Genomic DNA, 20,959 nt, shown 5'->3' on the forward strand with positions numbered 1-20,959 from the left:
TTTAATTTCCATGGTTGTATAACAATTAATTCTGTCCACGACACTCCCCGGCGTTTCCACCGCGGTTGCATGTTATACGCGGCCGGGGTGTGATAGAAGAGTTGGTATCAGAGCCATTGGTTATAGGGAATTAGGTTATTAGTAATGCTTTGACCTAGACTATAACTTTCTAGGACCCTAACACAAGTTATCTTGTGTTTAGAGTTTAAAACATGCACATCACCTATCCTTAGGTGATAACCACAACGGGAACTTCGGTTCCGCATCCGCTTAGAAAATTAATCATCTGTTCTAGGATGATTGATTACTAGGTTTTGAACCCTCTATTATAAGGTTTTGAACCCTCTGTTATAAGGTTTTGAACCCTCTGTTATATGGTTTTGAACCTCTTTGGATTTCAAAAATCCCGTCAAAGTTTTGGGTTAATAGTGTGAACACGTGTGAACTGGAAGAGTGAATGCCTGTACCCTGGGTTTTCTGTCTAAGGCTAGAGTGTTCGTACAAATCCACATAATCGGACCAGTCACTCTTACCTGGGAACTCTTCGGGTGAGTGTTCACTTATAGGCGAGCATGTCTTCGCGATACACTAATCCTGACCCATTTACTTTGACTAGACATTTCATGTCGCTTATTTGCTTTGCGATGCATAACCGCCATCTTTGCTTTTGTTGATTTTGCTTCATCTCATTCTCTTCATTCAATCATCTCACTCGTTTCATTTCATCTTTTTCTCTTCTAGAATGCCTCCTCGACGCGACAACCAGATAGCTACTGCCGAGCTGGCGGAGATTATTGCGCAGCAGATGGCTGCTCAATTTCCGAATCTCTTTGCTCAATGGAACCAGGCCAATAACAACAACAATGGTACATGCAAATACAAGGATTTTAGCTCGGCTAAGCCACTCAAGTTTAGTGGTTCTGAGGGAGCAACTGGGCTTCTTCAGTGGTTCGAAAGCATCGAGAACACTTTCCGTCATGTGCAGTGTCCGGATAATCGCAAGGTCGAGTTTTCTTCGAGCGTGTTTCAGAAGAGGGCTCTTACATGGTGGAATGGGGTTATGAGAGATCAAGGTGCAGAAGTTGCTCTAGCTCAGACATGGGCTGAACTGAGATCTCTTATGATGAGGGAGTTTTGTCCTCGTCATGAACAACGAGCGTTGGAGAAAGAATTTGATGTTCTGAAGCAAGATAGTGGCGAGCACAGGGCTTATACGGATAGGTTTGAGGAGTTGAGTCTTCTTTGCCCGACTATGGTTACCCCACTCGATAAGGCCATCGAAAGGTACATCGACGGCCTACCTGACTCAGTACAAGACATCCTTACTGGTAGCAACCCTACCACACTCCGTCAGGCAATCGAGTTATCAGCGACACTGACTGAGTCGCAGATTCGGAAGAATAAGCTACACAGGAAGGGTGACAAGGGCAAGAAACAGTCGGCTGACAAGGAAGATAGCAAGAAAGGTCAAAACAAGAAGGGGAAGGATTCTGGTTCCTCAAGGGGGTCAAGGAAGCGTAAGGCTTCCCAAGATTTTGCTGTGACTGCCCAAGCTAACCAGGCAGCTCCCAACCAGCCTCCAGCAAAGAAACCCTATTCAGGAAGTGCACCTTTGTGCAATCGATGCAACAGTCACCACCAGCCACAATATCAGTGTCGTTTCTGTACTAACTGTGGGAAGTCGGGTCATCTTGCCGATGTTTGTCGGTTTGCTCAGAATCACGCAGTCCAGAACCCTGCTCAACAGGTTGCTCAGCAACAGGGTCAGGCTGCACGACCAAACTACCCACCAGGTGCATGTTATAATTGTGGGGATCTGATCCACTACAGAAATCGGTGTCCAAGACTAGTCAACCAGAACCAGAATGCAAACCAGAATCCGGCACCGGCTCGAGGTCGAGTCTTTAACATGAATGCACAAGAAGCACAAGCAGACAACGAGGTGGTGAACGGTACGTTCTTTATTAATAATCAGCCAGCATCTGTTCTTTTTGATTCGGGTGCCGACAAGAGCTTTGTGTCATTGTCTTTTGAGACAATGCTTCGCGTGTCTAGAAAGAAACTAGGTAAACCTTTGACAATAGAGGTTGCCAGTGGTGAACCCATTGTTCTTAATTCTGTTCTACGCAACTGCCAGTTGAACCTTAACGACCATATTTTTCCTATTGACCTCACGCCAATGCAACTTGGAAGCTTCGACATTATTGTGGGAATGGATTGGTTATCTAAGCATCGCGCAGAGATAGTTTGTTCTGAGAAGATTGTTCGTGTGCCGCTGTCTACAGGCGAGATCCTACAGGTTCGTGGTGAGAAGCCTGCCGGTGGTCTCAAACTCATGTCTTGTTTTAAAGCTCGGAAGTATCTGCGAAAGCACTACGTGGCTTTCTTAGCACATGTTACAGCAGATAAAGGCAAGGGTAAGACTATTTCAGATATTCCTGTCGTTCGGGATTATTCTGAAGTTTTCCCTGAAGAGTTACCTGGTCTACCTCCAGCACGCCAAGTCGAGTTCCGTATTGATCTCGTACCTGGTGCAAATCCCATTGCCAGAGCTCCATACCGTCTTGCACCATCAGAGATGCAAGAGTTATCTAAGCAGCTTCAGGAGCTCTCCGACAAAGGTTTTATCCGTCCTAGCTTTTCACCTTGGGGTGCTCCCGTTCTCTTTGTAAAGAAGAAGGATGGATCTTTTAGGATGTGTATCGATTACCGTGAGCTTAACAAGCTTACCATCAAGAATCGGTATCCCCTACCTCGCATTGATGATCTCTTTGATCAATTGCAAGGCGCTTCTTATTTTTCAAAGATTGATCTACGATCTGGATATCATCAGCTTCGTGTATATGAAGAAGACATTCCCAAGACGGCGTTCCGTACTCGTTATGGACATTATGAGTTAACAGTCATGCCATTCGGTTTGACTAATGCTCCTGCTGTTTTCATGGACTTGATGAATAGGGTCTGCAAGCCTTATTTAGATAAGTTCATCATCGTTTTCATTGATGATATTTTGATATATTCTAAGACGCGAGCTGATCATGAAGAACATCTTCGTCTTACGTTGGAACTCCTAAAGAAAGAGCAACTTTTCGCCAAATTCTCCAAGTGTGAATTCTGGCTTAAAGAAGTTCAATTCTTAGGACATATTATCAACGAACAAGGTATTCATGTGGATCCCTCCAAGATCAGTGCGATTAAGGATTCGGATACACCTACTACTCCTACTGAAGTTCGTTCTTTTCTTGGTCTAGCGGGTTATTACCGCCGCTTCATTGAGAATTTCTCAAAGATTGCAGTTCCTCTAACTGCTCTAACTCAGAAGAACAAGCCCTTTGATTGGGGAGTCAAGCAAGAGGAAGCGTTTCTGACTTTGAAACAGAAACTTTGTGACGCGCCTGTCCTAACTTTGCCCGAGGGTAATGATGATTTCGTCGTTTATTGCGATGCATCTAAATTAGGTCTTGGCTGCGTCCTGATGCAAAGAAACAAAGTCATAGCATACGCATCAAGACAGTTGAAGATACATGAGAAGAACTACACCACTCATGATCTTGAGTTGGGTGCAGTTGTCTTCGCTCTTAAGATGTGGAGACACTACTTGTACGGTACAAAATGTGTGGTTTTCACTGACCACAAGAGTCTTCAACACATCTTCAACCAGAAAGAACTCAACATGAGGCAAAGACGTTGGGTTGAACTCCTAAACGACTACGACTGCGAGATTCGCTACCATCCTGGTAAGGCGAATGTCGTAGCCGATGCATTGAGTCGCAAGGAACGTACTAAGCTTCATTGTGTTCGTGTCCAATCTGTTATTCAAACCGACATCCAAGCACGTATTTCTCAGGCTCAACAAGCTTGTGTTTCACAAGGTTTAATGGATAAGGAATTTCCTTATCACATAACACCTGCTCTTGAACTGAAGGACAATGGATCATATTACTTCATGGACCGTTTGTGGGTCCCGAGCCAAGATAATCTTCGTACCTTGCTTATGGATGAAGCCCATAAGTCTCGTTATTCTATTCATCCTGGCTCAGATAAGATGTATAAGGATCTTCGTATACTGTATTGGTGGCCTGGTATGAAGAAAGACATTGCCTTATATGTATCAAAATGCCTTACTTGTCTTAAGGTTATGGCTGAACATCAGCGTCCTTCTGGTTTATTGGAGCAACCGGAGATCCCAGTTTGGAAATGGGAAAACATTACTATGGATCTCATTCTCATTACTAAACTTCCGCGCACAAAGAAAGGTCACAATGCCATCTGGGTAGTCGTTGATCGTCTTACAAAGTCAGCGCATTTCTTGCCAATCCGTGAGGATTTTTCGGCTGACAAACTTGCTCAAATCTACGTGGATGAAATTGTAGCACGACATGGTGTTCCTTTGAACATCATTTCTGACAGGGATGCTCGTTTCACTTCTCATTTTTGGAGAACCATGCAATCTGCTATGGGGTCTCAACTTAATCTGAGCACAGCTTATCATCCGCAAACGGATGGTCAATCTGAAAGAACAATCCAGACACTGGAGGATATGCTTAGAGCTTGTGTGATAGATTTTGGTGGTAGTTGGGATTCACATCTTCCATTGATTGAATTCTCCTACAACAACAGTTATCACTCCAGCATCAACATGGCTCCTTTCGAGGCTCTCTATGGTCGAAAATGTCGTTCACCAGTCTGCTGGAATGAGATTGGCGAGGCTCAACTTACTGGACCTGCCCTCATTTTAGAGACAACAGAAAAGGTAAAGAAAGTTCGTGATAACCTTCAGACAGCTAGAAGCCGTCAAAAGAGTTACGCGGACCTAAAACGCAAGCCCTTGGATTTTCAAGTAGGTGATCGTGTATTACTCAAGGTCTCACCTTGGAAAGGTGTGATCAGATTTGGAAAGAAAGGAAAACTTGAACCTAGATACGTTGGAACATTTAAGATCGTCGAAAGAATCGGCAAGGTAGCCTACAAACTTGAGTTACCTCCTGAACTTGGAAATGTTCATCCAACTTTTCACGTGTCCAATCTCAAGAGGTGTTTAGCTGATGAGAACCTCCACATACCGCTTGACGAAATTCGTGTTGATAAAACACTGAAATTTGTCGAGAAACCAGTGGAAATCATGGAATGTGAAGTCAAGTGGCTTAAACGCAAGCGCATTCCTTTGGTCAAGGTTCGTTGGGAATCTAAGCGTGGACCCGAGTTTACTTGGGAACGTGAAGATCAAATGAAGGCAAAATATCCGCATCTTTTTCCACGAGTTTCCTCTAAATAAATTTCGGGACGAAATTTCCACAAGTAGGGGAGACTGTAACATTTGTGCCTGTAATCATCATGAATAGTTCAATTATCAATAAGATAATGTTATTTGATCCCAATGTTTGTTTGGTTGTGTTTTGCATTTTTCATGTTTTGACTTTTGTTCAAATTCAAACTCTACATCGCTTTCTAGAGAATTATACGCAAACGGGTGCGTAAACGTACTCAGTTTAATGCGACAAATACTCTGGAACATCAACATATACTCAACATACCTTAAATAACCTTTACATAACTTAGAAATCAGTTTTGAAGGCTTTGGTATAGCAAAAACAAGTTAATTCGCTTATAGGGACTAAACTTGACAAACTGCGAAAGTATGCCAATTTGAACTGTAACGAACATTCCGGAACATGTCCATAAGTTAAACATACCATAAATATCCCTTACATAGCTTAGAAATAGGCTTTGAGGGGTTTGGTATGCTAAAATAAACTTTTGGGTCATTCAGGGACTAAAAGTGTCAAAAAGTGCACAAGTTTGCACTTTCACGCATAACTTACGTTCTGAATACATCCGGACATCCAAAAATTTATGTAAGCATCCTAATATTATGCCTTAGTGTTTGGCATAAGAAAAATCCATTCGTCGCGTCATTTGGATCATTTTTCGCGCTTATGCGCATTCCGTCGTAATTAAGCGAACATCGCGTTCGTACGACCAAACGAGCCAACATCCGGAACATTTTTGAGCATGTTTCATGTCCACAATGTTTAGGCATCATCTTAGGGCCTTAAAGTTGGCTTTACGGGCCTTAGAAGTGTCGGAAATGGCTTAAACACGCAACAGGGACCAAAACTGTCATTTTTCAAAGTATGTGCAGATCAGACGGGCTCAGGCGGCCCGCCTGAGTTTTTGCATATCCTGATGCGGGCCGCGTGGGACTGTCAGACAGATTCAATGCATCTATTTAAGGCAGTTGGCCTTTCGTTCGATCAAGGGGCGATGCCCTTTCACCCAATCAAGAGCCAAGGGGCATTTTCTGACTTACCACAAGAATTTGACAAGTGTACGCTCGAGATCGCGGCATGATATTCGATAAACGATCCTAACGTTTCCACTTTTCCTATAAATACCCCCCCCCCTTTTGTGTAAAAACCCACAAGAATCAGATCTAAAGCTCTAAGTTGGAACCATTGTTTCATACCTGAGCTATTTGATCTAGATTAGCACTCGGGGACCCTCCGTAAGTCTTCTTTCGCTCTTTTATTCGCTTTTCGAGTCCGAAAGTCAAAGTTTTGTTGACTTTCTGCATTGACCAGCTTATGGTCGATGCGAAGTTCACGGAACTTCATAACGTGAGCGTGATCACGATGGTTATAGTCCGTAGTGACTATACCTACTGATCACCACGTTATCTAGGCTCAGTGACGAGTCGTAGTTTCGGCCAAAATGTGCATTCTTGCATATTTTGTAACCAAACTACTCGTGGGCATCAAAGCCGTTTGTTTTGATGTCAAACCTGTTTTCAAACTTAGTTAAGCATGTTCTAACATGCTTAGCTCGTCACTTTTAGTTTAGTGCTTATATAGGGTCGTAAGGTAAGCGATCTAAACCATCGCTGATACTTTCGAACCCGACCCATTTGGTCGATCATTAGGATCCGACCAAACACTTTAGGTGGCCATAGTTGTAACCTTCCGGGGTTATACCTAGTGGTCACGATGTTAGGCGTTCCAGACACGTTCTACGCAAACGACGCGTAAGGTAGCATAAGCTACCTAAACGGGTCGTGATGGACCGTAAGCACTTAGGTTAAGTTTCATTTTAGTATGTAGGCTTTGTTAAACCATATTACACGAGTCTCCATACTCGGTTGGTTTACGAACCCGCGTACTATCCGATCCTTCCGATTTGGTCAGGTATATTAACATAGCTACCTATTAGGTGCCGTTTGATATCCCGTGACCTCTAGCATTATCTGGTTATTATACAAGAACTCCAAAGCAATCTCAGGTGAGTACATTGAACCCCTCTTTTACTGTTTTCCAAACTGTTTTGGGGTGAAACACATGTGCCTATCTGTTACATTCATGCTTTCCATGTTTTCACATCATATGCCTGCTATGTTGTTAGTACATTATAGTACACGATTTCATTACATTTCATGCTATGTATGCCCATTGTGTGCGTACTTAGTACATTGATTTACATTACATTCCTGTTGCATATGTTTACTCAGCATATGGACACATTGACTTACATGAACATTTCTGTTGCATATGTTTACTCAGCATATGGACACATTGATTTACATGAACATTTCTGTTGCACATGTTTACTCAGCATATGGACACATTGATTTACATGAACATTTCTGTTGCATATGTTTACTCAGCATATGGACACATTGATTTACATGAACATTTCTGTTGCATATGTTTACTCAGCATATGGACACATTGATTTACATGAACATTTCTGTTGCATATGTTTACTCAGCATATGGACACATTGATTTACATGAACATTTCTGCTGCATATGTTTACTCAGCATATGGGCACATTGATTTACATGAACATTTCTGCTTCGTATGTTTACTTAGCATACTTAGTACAATTGTTTACATCACATGCCTTCATTTTGTTATGACATTTGGTTTGTTTAACATGGGACAATACATTCATTAACATTAGCTACGCCGTTCGTTAGTAGGTAGTGGTACCATAGGAATTGACAACTCCCGTTCCTGAAGTCCTGGGTTTGATAGGATTGTAAGGAATGACCGAATTCGATATACATAACTTAGATAAACCTTTAATTTGTTTAAGGGTTTATCGCCACAGTCTCAAGGCTTGGATGTATGCATAGTTTACAATACCACATAAATGTTAATATCAATAGAGCATGCATTTTTCCACAGAACATAACGCTGATTTAAACCACGTGTTTCTTCAACGACTTGTTTTGTGCATTTTACAAATGGTTTAAGTTGATACATTTCGCTTACCATACATGATACATTTTGGGATGCACATTACATGATTTACATTGAAGGTAAACACGTCGACATTGACATACACATTTGGTGGTCTACATTTGAACATAAACATTTGACATGGTTTACAATAACACTTGACATTTGGTTTACCCATGAACAATTTACATGGTGGATTGGTTTGGGTAAATGATTTAAGTAACGTGGCGTATGTAATATGATATAAACATGGTGGATACGCCGCTGGTACTTCCTATATATAAATGTTTGTATAATATTACATATCGTGGCGTTATCTAAGTCATTTCAGTTTAGACACATTACATTTTACATAAATAACATATTCTTCACAAGACATTATTTTCACAAATAACTTATCTTATTCAACTCATTTTACTTGGTTATTCGTTTAACCTTGCACTTATCTATACATATCATTTGATGTTATCGTTTTTCAAATGGTTTACAAAGCAAGACAAATTACAAGGTTCATGACTGACTGTTATTAAACATTCTTTAAACTCAAGTCATGAATCCCATTTTCACAAAACCTATGTATCTCACAGGCATAGGACGATGAACACGACATTAGGGCGGACCTGTGCCTTAGAGACTAAAAACTGAAGATAGAACTAGAATAACTGTGTTCTGGATTCTGTACTTCCTTTTAAGACAATGTAACACCCTTGTTTAATAAATAAAATGTAACTTTAATTTCCATGGTTGTATAACAATTAATTCTGTCCACGACACGCGGTTGCATGTTATACGCGGCCGGGGTGTGACATGATGCGTTGCCACACGAGACTTGGGGCACATATCTCATGATGCTAAGGAACAAGAAAGGGTTTAGCAGTCTGACACTGAGCAAGTTCATTGAAAAAATTGAAGCTCAAGAGATGGAACAACGAAAGATTTCAAGAATGAAATATTTTGACGGTGAACAAGACATTGGTCTTTGTTACAAAGGTGGTGTCAGTGATAAAACCACCAACATGTCACCAAAGGTTGAAACTGCATTCAATGCCTAGAGTTCATCTGGAAGTTCATCCAAAGGATCATACAGCAACAAAAGTTTTTCATCATATCCATCATTTGATCCGAACATTTCAGCAACCAAGAATGGCAAGAAGCTACAATGCAACATTGTATTGAATCTTGAGAATGATCAGGAGTATTCTGAAGAAGTTGCAAAAAGTCATATGCCTTTGTTGGGAAATGTGTTAGAGTCCTATGGAAGTTTAGTGGCAGGACGGATCGGCAATCCAATGCTGACAAAAGAGGACTACGATCAAATAGATGCTGAAGAGATGGAATTGATGGATATAAAATGGTGTTTGGCGAGTGTGTTGAGAAGAGCAGAAAAGTTTAAACAAATTACGGGAAGAGATGATTTCCGTGATGCAAATGTTTCCACTTTAGGCTTTGATAAATCTAAAGTCACTTGTTTTCGTTGCAGGGAAAAAGGACACTTCAAGAGAGAGTGCAAAAACCGCGAAGTAAGTGGAGGTCAAAATCCTTTCGGAAACAATGATTACTATCGGAAATCGATTTATCATCAAGTTGCACAACAGCCACATCAACAACAACTGCAAACTGCTCATGGCAGGAAGGAAATTGAAGAATCATCAAAGAGAGCGTGTTTGGTGAATCAAGATGATCAAAAATCTTCAACAGGTTTCAGTTGGGACAAATATGTTTCAGCTGACAACAAAGCATGTCTGATCAATCAAGATGATGAGAAATTGCAAGAAGGCTTTAGCTCGGCAAATTTCAATTGGGATGATTATGATCCGAACAAAACTTCAAATCACAAAGCTTTTGTTGCTCGAGTTGCTGAAGATAGTGATAATGATGATGATTATTATGCAAAAAGGATGGCAAAGCACTTGAGAATGATGGAAGAAATTGATAGTGAAGATGAGAAAGCTAAAAAGAAAAAGAAGAAAGTAAAAACACCAATTAGCAGTGATGATAAAGAAGTTCCAGTGGTAAAGAGAAAAGTAAAAGAAGTTCCAGTGTTCAAAATTGATGAAGAAGCTGATGCAAGAAAGATTCCAGCGAATTGTGAAACCGGTGAGATCATAAAGAAGAAAAACAGCGAATTGATTAACAACATGAACAGGTTAAAAGAATCATACGATGTTCTGAACAAAGCCATGAATATGTACAATGAAACAAGCGATGAACAGGCAACAACAATGAAGACTCTTCAAGGAGCATTCATGACGAAACAAAAAGTTGTGAACAATTACATTGAAAAGTGTGCTCCCCTGGAACAAAAACTGGAGACTCAAAGAATTGAAATAGAAAGAGTTAATCGTTTGTTAAAAAGTTACTCATGTACTTGTTATGTCATGGACATGATTTATCCAACTATGGAAGGCATGAAGGCTTTTGAAGAAGATACTTCTGAAGAGAAAAAGATTGACACAGAAGAAAAGACATCTGAGAAAAAGAACTCTGAGAAGAAAAAGAATACTAAATTGAAAAATTCTGGTAAGAAACAAGGTGTCAGTTATAACAAGTGTCCACCCCCGCTTGAAATGGATATTCGTCAAGAAATCCAAATTCAGAAAGAGTCGAAAAGGCAACAAACTTAAAGTGGGAGTCTGAACCTTCAGTTAATCTGCCAGAAAACATTGATGTTACGCTCACATCGTCTAACACTGATCAACAATCTCAATTGATGAAGAAAGTGGTGGATCATGTGTTAGATAACGATTAAATAGAGGAGTCAAAGTTGGAGTCTATGTCAGAGCAAAGTCTGAGTCCAGCACTCCGAGTCAAACCATCAAACAGGGCAAAAGAGTTTATAATAAAGAATTCCTGTTATCAAAATCTAATTTGAATGATGAAACATTCAAAATGGCTTACACTTTGAATGATTCTGACAAATTATATTCTGATGAGGAATTTCCAATAAGAGGTGTTAAACAAGAAATGATCAAAAAGGTTTTCAAACTAACAGAAATTAATATTTCTGAAATAAAAGATGTAAATCTAAATGAAAAACCTAAAAAATACACCTCAAGAGTTAAACAAAGAGAAAACAAGAAAAAGGGTTACGGTTCTGGTTCTGGTTTTCAAAAGAAACTAAACCATAACGGTAATTTCAAAAAGAAAGTTTTAGGATTTATTCCACCAGAAAATCATAAAAATGAGAAAATTTATAAACCAAAAATTGTATTTATTTCAGGTGCAAGTTCAGAAGAAGAGATGAAAAGTTCATTCTGGAAGTAGACAAATAGAGAATTGCTTGCTAAGAAGAAGCAGGAAGAAATGAGGAATGAAGCTGCTCAGAAAATAGAAACGAGAACCTGTTTCCAATGCAACACAGCTGGTCATATTGCCAAGGATTGTTCCAAAGCAATACAATCAAAACACGGAGTTTATCGTAAAATGAAAGAAAAGATGGTCAAAAATGAACCACCAACCAAACCGTTTATTGTTTTCAAAATTTCAAAGTTTGAAGTTGGTGAGTGTTCAAAGAGGTTTTATAAGAAAAGAGCAAATCTTGACAACCAGAAATGGGTTGTTAAGAAATCTGAGGATAGTTCTAGCAATGATTCTGATTCATCAAAATCAGAGGAGCTATCTTCTGGTAATGAATCTGATTCCACAAAGTCAGAGGAACCACAGATTGAACCAAAAGGTGAAGAATTAGTTCCTGCAATGGATGATGCAAATTTTCCACCATTAAGAGCTGAAAATTTTAAACAAAAAGTTGGTAAAGATGAGATTTCAAATCAATTCTTTTCTGAAAAGAAAGAATTTGATGTTGAAAAGGCCTTTAACCCCACAGTTCAAAATATTTTTGGAAAAATGATTGATGGAAAGACAAAAGGGGTTAAAGAATTCTATGAAAAGAAGATGGAAGGTAAAAAACAAGTGTTGATAACTAGGAATCACCCAAGGCTGGTCAGGCTTGGGTGGATATATTCTTTATTTGAAAAACCTGACTTGCCGAAGCTCCCAAGGTTGTAATCGCGGAGCAGGAATCGGCATTATTCTTGACAAGTTGTTTTGTAAAAACTTAAAATTGTTAAATTTTTACAGATTGTGGACTAGCCGGAACTCCCAGGTTGGTAAGAGTGGAGTAGGAATCGGCATCTTTCTTATCACAACATGTGAAATTTTGTCCTACAAGTGGTATTTTCATAATATTGTCATATCTTATCTTTACAAGTGGTAAGGTTGAGAGGTAAACTTACAAGTGGATAATGTTTATTCTTAACAAGTGGTAAATCAAGGTCATTAAGTTGAACTTGATTTAACTATCATTCAAATGACTGAAGAACAATATGATGAACCCTTAACCTACAAGTGGTTATAAAATCAACAAAACTTATTTTCCGGAAAAACCATTTTGATTAAAACAAACTAAAGTGTTTTGAAATCATAATGGGAAAATAGTTTGTTGTAAGAGGGAGTTCTGATTGTTTAAGCCAAGTGGATAAGGATTTGATGCTTTTCACATCATGTTGTCAAGTTTGTACAGTTTATTTTCAAATTTTCCCAGAAAATCAAAATTGAGATATATTTTGATTTTAGGGGGAGTAAAAATTTTTTTAGAAATTTCGAAAATTTGAAAAATCCAAAAACATGATAAAACCAGAAAAAGCCAAAACATTAAAAAATTCAAAATTGAGTTTTGTTGTGAAAAGAGGAAATGATAGTATATCAGTAGACTATCACAACACGCTAAAAATTTGGAAAGTCAAAAAGTGATAAATGATCTCACTGATGATGTGCCAGTAGATTTTTACTCATTAAGTAGATTGTTTTCGAGATATAAACATAAAATACGAATGCTTACTTATCTCGTGGGGAACATCTCCCGGATATATGGGTAACCCCCGAAATCTTGGTTGAAAGATTTTCTATTTCTGACATACTAGGTCTTTGTGCGTGGTGATATATGGGGTATTATACCAGGACTTCTGATTTTGCGGGAGCAATAGCCTAGTCCTCGTATAGTACTTTGCAAAAGCTTTAATCTTAAAGCCAACCCTCTGCTAAAAAATTGAGAATTATCGAAAGATATGTATCAATGGCAGTTGAAGAAAAGATCCCCAAACGGGACACACCTAAAGTCGAGCCGTCATCTCTTTGCTGAACGGAAGTTCTGACCTGAGCTCTCACGGTTTCGCATTTACCCGTTTACATATATCACTAGTGTACATTCACCTGTAAGACTGAATTTAAAAATCTGGATACGAGAGTATATTCTAAGGTGGAACACACGAATAAGTTTAAGTACTTAAAACACCTAAATTCGTATCTCGAAACAGTTGAACTTTGTGTAAAGATTTAACTGACAATCTATGTGAATCATTTAGAACTTAAAATGTCTAAAGCTTAATGATGTCGGTGGTTTGTCTCATTAACTGATATGATCCTCTTGCACAAGCTCACAAAAAATATTGTCTGTAAATATTCCTTTACTGCATTCCATTTAAATCAAAAATCTCAAAAGGATTTTAGTGTGTATTTTGCATAAAATTTTGGAAAATCCAAAAAGATTTTCGACAAGTGATGTTGAATAGCTGATTTTCAAAATTTCGAGTGCTAAACATCATGATCATTTTGTGAGGGGGAGTTTGTGTTCTTAGACGATAATATTTTGATTGATTGTTCTGCAAGTGGTTCATCAGAAGTTTACATTGTAAAATCATTCTTTGATTTTTGGTCAATTTACAAGTGGTAAGCAGAGAACATAAATTTGTCAAATGTTAAATTTGTGAAATTTATTGTGAGGAAGAGGATGTGCAGGATAGCCTGGATTATGAGTCTGAGTATAGAGCCAGGTCTCAATCCTGATCCTGTGAAAGCCAGGTTGAGATCTAGCATATCGAAAGGGGGAGTCTGAAGATACCTAAGTAGATTGTGATTTAAAGCAGGAGCCAAGTTTCAATCCTGCAGCTAAAGTTCACGCAAGCTGATGATGCTGATGAACTTAAGGAATGAAGAGATCTGATCAAGAGAATTAGAAAGCTTGAGAACCAAATTGAGATCATGATTCTCTGAAGATCAACATCCGAGGGGAGATTATTTGTTCGAGAAGAGTTTGTTGGTGTTGACAAAGAGAAGAGAAAGATTTGAGGATGCCTTACAATGTTAGATACTTTGAAAGAGCCCAAAGACTGATAAAGACTGAAGATTATGAAGACTCAACACTTAAGACTCGTCAACATCCGATGGGGAGTCTGTTAGTGCATACGTCAGTCATTTTCGTCTTATATCGAGTCTTGTACTAAGAATGTTAGATCAGGGCACGTAGTTCAAGATAATATGTAATTTCGCATGAATAGTGTAATTCCGCTTGAAAGGTAATTAGGTAATTCCGTGCGGAATTAGATTCCGCTTGGAATCTAATTTCGCTTGGAGCAGTTTCAAACGGAATTAGAATACTATATATAGGGTTCATGCGAAATCAGTTGTAACTTTCCGGTTTCAGTGCCGAACTGCTGCCGAAGTGTTATCTCACTGTAAATTGTTGTCAAATCAATCAAATCGACAGTTAAAGTGTATTTCTTGCTGAATTGACCTCAATACGACTGTTTCCGCCTTTCGTATTGAGCATAAACTCTTCTGAACGACTCGTTCGGGTCCGTAATCGATCTCACAGCGTGAAACAATGTGCAAAGAATACAAAACAAAAGAAGTCCAATAGTTATCTAACCTCCATTGGAAAACAAAATGCCATAATTATAGCCGTCAAAAGATTTGACGTGTTTCACCATTAAAACAGCTGAGTCTGAAAACAAAACACGGTAAACTGCAAAAAACAGTAAAATGAAACGACGGAAAACATAATTTGTAGGATCGAGGATTCGTCCAATACGAGTCAATCTGAGTCAAATCTGGTTTCTAGAAAGGCGGAATCAGACTAGAAACCGTCAATCAGTGTTAGAATAGGAGTAGAAAGTCACTTTAAACATGTTTTTCATTCATATAAAACGCTTTCATACAGAGAGAATCCGATAGCACTTCGTGACAAAATTCTCTGGAAAGTTACAAAAGAAGAACTCAACTATCCTATTTATAGGATTCCCAGATCGCACGAGTTAACTACTCCACATCGCACGAACTGGCAACTTCCAGTTCGTGCGACCTGACGTATACATGTCAGTTCGTGCGACCTGGACATAAAACACATAAACTTTAACTTTTTGACCTTTTACATATATTTGACACGACATAGACTGATGACGTAGGCGATAGACATTATGCATCAACAAACTCCCCCTTGGATATTGCCGCAGTCTTCAGTCAGCCTGTCTCCAAAACATCCTTCACAAAGACTTGAAAACTTCTTCTCCTTGCTTCGGCTTTTTCAATAATGCTTTCCTGAGCTTTTCATTCTCTTTGGCAGCTCTCTGTTCTTCATCAGCTAACCTTTGAACACATGTAGCTCTAGCAATCTTGTTTTTCTCTTCACATTCTTTTCTCCTCTTCTCTGCTTTCAGAGCCTCTTCTTTTTCAATCTCTCTCCAACTTGACAACCACATATTTTCAGAATTAATACCCTTTTGAAAACACATAGTAGCAACTTTTTGAAATTGCAGAGCTTGTTCTTTATCTTCTGCCTTGTATCCAATCTTGTTCACGAACAAACATTCAATATCCTTTGCAGAACAGTTGACTATCCACATCGGATCATACAGGTGAATATTTTTTATCTCATTCCCAACTCTGTACTCAATTATTGCTTCTATCGTTATGCAACTATAAACCCAGCATATAAACCCTTCACGAAAATTTTGTTCCATCTTAGGCAATGGAATGTTCTTTCTCACTCTAGGCTTCTTGATCTGCAGAATTGTTTCTTCAATACATGTGACTGGATCCACCCTTTTGACTTTCTTAGGATATTGTGGCTTCCAGTGTTTAAAGTCTCTGAATGCTTCAAACTTCATCAAGCCCCATGTAGGCATATCATGATCTCTGACAGGATATGACAATGTTCGGACCTGGGACAACTCTTCAACATCCCACCAAGGCAGAGACATTATATCTTGAATGTATTGGAAGTATTGAACACCGAACTCTCTTCGAATAGCATAGGCATTAACTTGTGGCAAGTAACCCCAGCTTATGATATCGCCCAAAGAAACTTCTCTATCCCTTCTGTAATACTGTAGTGGTCTTTTGAATTTTCTTTCTGTATCCTTCCTGAACCAGTTTTTACGTTCTTTGCGTTGTTCTTCTTTCGACATTTCTTTTATTCTTAACACTATCAGTCACTTTTCTTCTCAATTCATCTTCGTTTGCTTGACTGAATAACTCAACAAGAGTTGGAAAGCTAGAAGTATCAACATTAACATTTTCAGACTGATCATCATCACTCCACTCTTCTACTTCCACTTTTTCATAATTATCTGCATCTTCAACATACTTGTACTGATACTCAGGTTGATGATTGATGTCAAACTTAACTCTTCTTCAAAATCGAAGTTAAACTCACTGTCTTCAATAACCATCATTTTTACGATCTCAGCTCTAGTATAAGTATGCAATATCTCTCCTTCCTCTACATCATGCTCAAGACGTAGAATTAAACTTGTACTCTGATCAACAATTTCATCATCTTTTTCAGCATCACCATGCTCCCCCTCTCCACTTGCATTTTCAGGTTCTTCATTGGCATTTTCTTGAAGATATTCATCAATATTCTCATCTTTTGACGCTTCAGTTAGTTTGATACCCGAAGTACCTTGATCATCATCATCATTACCATCATCATCATCATCATCATCACTATGAACACAATACACTTCATCTGCATCATCTTTCAAATTATCATCTTCGTCTTCTTCATCATCTTCATCACCACGTACAGAAGTTATCGGACAAGGATCTGGAATAGACAATTCCGGGACTGTTTCCGTCACTTGAAAAACATTTTCAACTTGAACATCTTTACCCTTATCTTTCATTCTAGCTTGCATTTCTGCTTCACGCTTCGCTCTTACTTCTGCAAGTCTTCCAATCGGCTTACCAATCAAGTCTTCCAACACTTTCTTCAACATATAATCTTCATGTTCTTTCTTAGCATTCTTGGCTTCTAGTTCTTTATTTTTCAACTTAAAGTACTCTTTCTGCTCATTTCTTCGAGCCTTTTCTTCTTCCAAGTCTGCTATTCGAACTTTCAGAATATCTATATCGACTTGATCAGACTCAATCTTTTTCAACAAAGAAGAATTTTCAGATTCAACAGACTTTACACGTTCTTCCAACTTCTTTTTCTCTCTTGACACCTCATCCACCTTCTTTTGTAACTTTTTCACAAGATCATCATTTACGAAACTAAAATCATCAAGCTTTTCAAGAGTTATATCCTATGGAATAGGTGGAAAATTTGCAAAACCAGATGATTCAGGAGTTGTATGAACTAGTGGTTGTGGGATTGGTGGTGTTTCTTGAATGTGAGGTGAAGTTATTTGAGGTTGTTCATGAATGGGTAATAAAGTATGTTGTTGTGGTGGTGATTGTTGGATATGTCAAGAATCAGGTGATGGTTGTTGTGGTGGTGGTGATGGTGGTTTATTTTGTGGTGGTGGAGATGGTGGTTTAGTTTGTGGTTCTGGTGGTGGATTTATTTTCAGCCTGAATTTCAACTTTCGTGCTGCTGGAGTTATGACACGTTTTCTCGATGTAGATTTCTTTCTACCTCCTGAAGATGGTGGGGTAACAACTTGAACATTTTCAGGTGGAACATAAGTTTCATCATCATCGTCACCCGAACTCCTCTTTCTTTTCTTTTGTTGCTCTCTCTCTCTCTCTCTCTTGGATCATAGTTTTCACTAATCCAACGTTCAACTTGAGCATCAATATCATCTTCAGAACCAGATAAACTCTTTTCTTCATCATCAACTACTCTCTGACTAGCTGATTTCATAGATTCCAAAGTATCATCAATATCTCTCATCAATTGATCAGTTTCAGGAGATAAACGTTCATGATCTTCTTCAACGTTAGCTTCTGTTTCATCTTCTTCTGGTTCATCAACCAGCATTGTTTCAACTGCTTTCTTTTTACGCTTCTTTTGAGGTTGAGAAGATGATCCTACTTCTGTTTGAACTTTCAGAGTAGGAGTTCTCTTTCCACCTCTTTTCTTCTTTTCATTTTCTTCCTTTGTATACCAATCATTTCGTGTTTCATAGAAATCTTCTAACTTTGTTAACTCATCAATTGCATTCTTTTCTTTCATCTCAGCATCATTCCTCCACTTTAAATGATTCACCGGATTAGGATCCTCATACTTATCACTTTTGATAAACCCGAAAAACTCAGTCTTCTTCAGTTCCAGCCAATTCTTTGTATACTTGGATAACCTGATCAACGTTTTATTATCCATGTGATGCAATACCATCAGATCATTCTGTTCATCTTTCACCAAATTTGGATAGGCATGATCCAGCATCATCTGTACAAATCTTGGATAAACCCAACTTTTACTCCCTGAAGTAATGTTATCTTTCATATAGTGAAAAACAATTCTCAAAAAGTTGTATTTCTTGTTAAGCACCAATGCCGTCACCATACACATTTGATAATCTTCCATCACATCATATCCACCTTTCCCGTGACTAAGCGCATGAATCACCGAGTGAATAAAGAACTTGTATGGCTTCATAAAACATGCTTTCAAATAGTTTGCTTTATTCAACGGACCGTTATAGCCCATTCTCAGCATACAACCTTTAACCATCCTTTCTGGAAACCCTGTTAGTGAATTTTCAGCATCTGGAAATTCTAACACTTCTCGAACAAGCTGTTCAGTGATTATTATTTCTTTATCTTCACCATCAATACTAACACTTGAATTAATGACATCATTCACTTCATCATACTTAGCATTCTTCCAGAAATGAGCAATATGAGATTTGAATGCTTTGTGCTGATCTGTCAACGCCTTTTGAATTGGTAAACGCTTCATGAATTCCAAAATCTCTTTAAACACAACCATCTTTGGTAACGTTTCATCATAAACACAGCAAATATTGTGCGATGGTTCAAAATGCACGTTCGATGCCTGAAACACAAACAAAAACAAGCAAGTTAAACAATTTGCACATTTTTCAATACAGAATGATCATTCACACGAACTGGTCTCCACACGATGTGGCCAGTTCATGCGGTCTGATGCCAAATTGATTAATCTTTTCAAACAGTCTGGTTTCATACGATCTGACACATTCAGGATATCTGGTATTTCAAATGAACTGAACAATCCATGCGGTCTGGTATTCAAACGGTGTGAACCCACAATGACTTGACTAATCTCAGACGATCTGGTCGATCTTAAATGATCTGGAATATTTACACATTATGACCATCTCGTGCGGTCTGAGTCATCACTTCGTTTGAAACACCATTATGAATAGTGAATTGCAGGTTTTCAAAACATGTTTTTATGATGAAATTGAAACCCTGGATCTGTTCTACATCAAAATCCGAACACGTTGATATGATTTTTATTCAACTTAACTCACAAAATCAGCCTAGATCTAAGTTCAAAAGATCAGTTCGTTCGAGTTCATGCAGTTCATCAGATCTGGTTCAATTTATCAACAATTAGTACCTTTCCCATAATATAAGAGCAAACCAACTTATACAATGATTCCGAACAACATATTACAAGATTACAACTTGAAAACAAAGAATCACTCAAATCGCTTCAAATCGCTCGAAGGGTGTGTCTGGTGCGGTGTGAAGAACATAAATGTTTTCACGCGATCTGGACTCCCCTTTATATAGATGGGGCAGGTCGCACGAGTTGATGTTGAGACGGTGTGACCAGCTCGCACGAGTTGGCATTTTGAAACGGTCTGGCCAATGTTAAAACAACATGGCCAGTTCGTGCGAGTTGGTCACCTCGTGTGAACCAGCTTGATTTCATTATTTTTGATTTTTTTAACTTTTTAACATTTTTACCAACACACTCAGTTAACTAAGTCCAATTTAATGACCCTGGTCAACTGTTTAGCCAGCCAAGTCCAAGTTAATGACCTTGGCTGACCAAATTCTGATCTCGATGACATTTTGAAACAAATTAAGTTCAAATTAATGAACTTTTAAACATTTTGAGCAATTACCAACATATTTCTCAAACATTTTCTTAACCAACCCAAATGATCCAACTTGTTTAGCACTTGTGGGACTTTGATCATCAGATCCCCAACGTCTGTTGTCGAAAATAAGATGAAGTGACAAATCTTTTTTGGGTTTAAGAAATAGGAAACTGTACAAACATATTTACAAACATCTTTTTGTGAGTTTGTGTAAGAGGATTATATCAGTTTTTGAGACTTATCACCAACACTGTTGATCTTGATTAATCATTAAATCTTAAACAAATTCACTTCTGATTGTCAGTATTGTTGTCCACTTAAACTTCTACATAAGTTTCAATTAATTCGAGATACGAATTAGTGTTTTAAGGACTTAACTTATTCGCGTGTCCCACCTCAGAATATACTCCAGTATCAAAATTCCCTAGATTCAATCTTACAGGTGAGTATACCAATCTAATATCTGTATTCGGGTTAGAGCGAGACCATGAGAGCTCAGGTATGAACTACCATTCAATCAAAGCGACGAAGGCTCGACTTTAGGTGTGTTCCCCTTGGGAATCTTCTTTACAACTACACTTGATTTGTATCTTTCAATATTTTATCAAATTTTATACAGAG

Source organism: Helianthus annuus, chromosome 12 (assembly GCF_002127325.2).
Source record: "Helianthus annuus cultivar XRQ/B chromosome 12, HanXRQr2.0-SUNRISE, whole genome shotgun sequence".
Taxonomy (NCBI): domain Eukaryota; kingdom Viridiplantae; phylum Streptophyta; class Magnoliopsida; order Asterales; family Asteraceae; genus Helianthus; species Helianthus annuus.